Genomic DNA, 4,422 nt, shown 5'->3' with positions numbered 1-4,422 from the left:
TCCTACATTAAAGCTTTTAATCCACTTTGAGTTGCGTTTTGCATATGGTGTGAAATAACAGTCTATTTTCATTTACCTGCATGTGAATATCTAGTTTTCCAATCACCATTTACTGAAGAGGCTCTCTCTTCCTCATTGTGTGTTCTTGACACCTTTGTTGAAAACCAGTTGGCTGTAAATGTGTGGATTTATTTCCGGTTCTCCATTCTATTCCGTTGGTCTGTGCATCTGTTTTACGGTAGTACCATACTGTTTTGGTTACTACAGCTTCACAGTATATTTTGAAGTCAGGTAGTGTGATGCTTCCAGCTTTGTTCCTTGTGTTCAAGATCACCTTGGCTATTTTGGTTTTTTTGTGGTTTCCTACAAATTTTAGGAAATTTTTTGTCTATTTCTGTGAATAATGTCATAGGTATTTTGATATGGATTGCATTGTTACCTTAGATCACTATTGATAGTGTGGTCATGTTAAAATTATTAATTATTCTAGTCCATGAATGTGAGATATGTCTCCATTAATTTGTGTCTTTTTCAGTTTCTTTCATCAATGTTTTACGCTTTTTGGTGTAGAGATTATCCACTTCTTTGCTTAAGTTTATTCCTAAGCATTTTGTTTTTGTGTAGCTATTGTAAATGGAATTGCTGTCATCAATTCCTTTCCAGATAATTCACTGTTAGTGTACAAAACCCTTACCTTTTTTGGCATGCTGATTCATACCTGCCAGTTTACTGAACTTATTAGTTGTAATACTTTTGGGGTGTGTGTGTGTGTGTGTGTGTGTGTGTGTGTGTGGAATCTTAAGGGGTTTCTATATATACGATCATGTCTTCTCCAACAGGGACAATGCAACTTCCTCCTTTCTAATTTGGATGCATTTTATTTCCTTCCTTTGCCTAATTGCTCTGTCTAGGACTTCCAGTACTTTGTTGAATAGAAGGGGCAAAATCAGCACCCTTATCTTGGTTTGGATCTTAGAGGAAAAGCTTTCAACTTTCCCATGTTGATTATGACGTTAGCTGTGGGTTTGTCATATATAGACTTTACTGTGTTGAGATACATTCCTTCTATTCCTAATTTGGTGAGAATTTTTCTCATGAAAGGACGTTCAAGTTTTGAAGTCACAAGAAGTATAAAATGATGACTGACAATGCTATCATGGAGAGTGAAGCTGGTTTGTGCAGTTAAATCAAAGGCATCCTACAACATCCTTCCCAATATTATATATAGACCTTGAGACACACCCATTAAGACAGAGAGACAGCTAGCCAAGGAGCTGCATATAAAAGAGAACAATAAAGGGAACTTGCTGTACTAAATAACAAAGGTTCAGTAAATCAGATGATGTGGTGCTAGGTAAAGAAACTACCATTAAACCCAGACTTTCACTGGCTTACTCTCAAGTAGATCCTGATGACTACCCCACACCTCAAACACAAGTTGCCTCTTGATCCTGGTCTGAGACCAACTTCTGCAATGCACTTAGAGGCTTCCCAAATCCTAGTACAGATAGAGAAACATTTATTAAACAATTCAGTATACTTTGAGGGGCGAATCTATGCACCTGAGCTCCTAGATCCTTATCAGTTAATACACCTCTTACTAGGACAAGGGGAAAGGGTTGAACTTGGCTTGGTAAGGACAAAAGGACCACCACAGATAACAATTTTGCCCACTCCAATAGAAAGAACATACCGTGTGCATATGCTAAGTCCCTAGACTTAGGATAACATATTTGAAAGACTATAAACCCTGAAGTTTTCCCCTGTCACACGGGCTGGAGAATAATCCAACTTTGTTGACAAGGGTGCAATGGCTCTATCACAAACTTTAGGGAACAATTGAAAACCACTCTTAAGTCCAATTCAAGTCCAATGTTTCGTTACTGATTTTATGTCCAAATGGATCTAACAAACATATACAGAGAACATTCCATCCCCAAACTGCAGCATATACATTTTCTCAAGTGCACAGAAAACATAGTCCAGGATAGGTCATATATTAGGCCACAAAATCAATCTATCTAATGTTACTGCTCAAGGGATTAGAAAAACAACAGAAACAACAACAACAACAACAAAAAAAAAAAACCAAACTAAACCCAAGGATAGCAGAAGAAAGAGGATAACAAAGAGCAGAGCAGAAATAACTAAAATAGAGACTAGAAAAAAATCATCAAGAAAGAGCATTGTTTTTTGAAAAGATAAACAAAATAGACAAGCTTGATTAGAAAAAAGACTCTACTCAAATAAATAAAATCAGAAATGAAAGAGTATGCATTACAACTGATACCACTGAAATACAAAGGACCATGAGAAATTTCTATGAAAATGTATATACCAACAAATTGAAGAACCTACTAGAAATGGATAAATTCCTGGACACATACAACCTATGAAGAAGGAATCATGAAGAAATGAAAAATCTGAACAAACCAATAATGAGTAAGGTGTTTGAGTCAGTAATAAGATGTCTTCCACCAAAAACCAGCCCAGGACCAGACTGTTTCAATGCTGGATTCTACCAAACATTAATAAGAAAGAACTAATACCAATTCTTCTCAAACTCTTCCAAGTAACCAAAGTAGAGAAAATACTTCCAAACTCATTTTATAAGGCTAGAATTGCCCTGTCAGCAATACCAGTCAAGGACTCTACAAAAAATGAAAATTACAGGCCAATATTCACGGTGAACATAAATGCAAAAATCTTCAACAAAATATTAAGAAACTGAATTCAAGAACACATTATAAGAGTCACTCCAGTCCTTGAACCAGAGCCCAACAAATAACTATGGCCTCGAGGCTCCTGAGACTGTCCCTTGTGTCCATGTCTGTGCAGACCCTCTTGTCAGGTGCCCAGCATGTGGGAAGAATTCATACCAGTGTATGAGGCTGTGGTATGGACCTTTGGTGTTCATACTTGGTGAAAAAAACAACCAAAAAACTGACAGAGTACAGCAAAGTGATAACTGTAGATGGCAATATAAGCTCTGGAAAGGCTAGCTTGCAAAAGAAATAGCAGAGAATCTTGGCTTAGAGCACTTTCCTGAAGCTGGGGTACATTATACAGACAGCACTACAAAAGAATGAAAGCCGCTTAACATAGAGTTTAGTGGCAACTGTAGTTTGGAGAAATTTTATGATGACCCAAAGATTAATGATGGTAACAGCTACCGCCTGCAGTCCTTGCTGTACACCAGGTGCCTCCCGCAGTATAAAGATGCCTTAGAACACTTGCTAAGAACAGGACAAGTTGTTGTGTTGGAGCCCTCCATCTTCACTGACTTTGTTTTCCTGGAGGCCATGTACAACCAGGGGTTCATCTGCAAGCAGTGTGTGGACCACCACAATGAGGTGAAGAAGGTCACTATCTGCGGATGCCTGCCTCTCCATGTGGTGATCTACATCAATGTGCCCATTCCAGAGGTCCAGAGTTACATTCAGAAGAAAGGAAATCTACATGAGATGAAGATCACCTCTGCCTATCTTCAGGGCATCAGGAAGGCCTATACAAAAACCTTCCTCCCGGCAATGAGTGAAAAATGTGAGGTTTTCCAGTATGGTGCAAGGGAAGCTCAAGATGCAGAAAAGGTGGTAGAAGACATTGAATACCTCAGGTATGACAAGGGGCCTTAGCTCAAGCAGGATTATTGAACTTTTCACCATCTGCAAATGCTGGCTCAGAATAAGTTGTAGGTGCTGAATTACACGACCATCCCTTTCTTCCAGAAATCACAATTGGAACTCATCAGAGTCACCAAGTCTTCCATAAATTCAGAGGCTGCCAAGCAGCAAGTACTGCCCTGAGTACAATGCCAACATGGACGACAGGCAGATCTGAGAGAGCGGGCTGCCCTGCATGCCAGCTGCATCCTGATGACAAAGAGGCTCTGGTCTGCCTGACTGTCATTGACCCACGTAGCTTTAAAATTAGGAGGAGAAAAAGCAAGTGATCCAAAAATTGCATGGTAGAAGAAATGGCCTAGCAAAAAGCAATGTGCCCTGCAGTATAGTTAATGGAGTTGGAGGAAACAACTTCCATGTAAAAGGTTTGGGAACCTCCTTACTTTATTTTGGAATGATTCATAATTATCACTGGGAAAGAAAAAGTGGGTCTACTATGAAAGAAGGCTCTCACTACAAGCATATTTTTTCCCCACAGTGGCTCTGTGTCATGCAGGTTTTGAACATTATTTCTTCAGATTTTGAGAAATAAAACCACTTCTGTGGATAAATAAATAAATAAATGAATAAATGAAGAACTATTCACCATGACCAAGTGGGATTTATCCCTGGGATGCAAGGATGGTTCAACATGTGCAAATCAGTAAATGAGATACACCAAATTAACAAAATTAAAAACAAAAGTTATCTCAATAGATGCAAAAAAAATTGACAAAATTCAACACCGTTTTGCAATAAA

General features: G+C 38.6%; 1 pseudogene; it reads left to right on the top strand.

Moving 5' to 3' along the window:
* The first annotated feature begins 2,790 nt into the window (after window positions 1-2,790).
* Window positions 2,791-3,840, top strand: LOC134368046 (NADH dehydrogenase [ubiquinone] 1 alpha subcomplex subunit 10, mitochondrial-like; annotated as a pseudogene).
* Window positions 3,841-4,422: the final 582 nt, after the last annotated feature.

The sequence above is a fragment of the Cynocephalus volans genome, chromosome X (genome assembly GCF_027409185.1).
Source record: "Cynocephalus volans isolate mCynVol1 chromosome X, mCynVol1.pri, whole genome shotgun sequence".
NCBI classification, from domain to species: Eukaryota; Metazoa; Chordata; class Mammalia; order Dermoptera; family Cynocephalidae; genus Cynocephalus; species Cynocephalus volans.
Note: the sequence above shows the minus strand (reverse complement) of the source record. Positions and strands in the feature narration are given on the sequence as shown.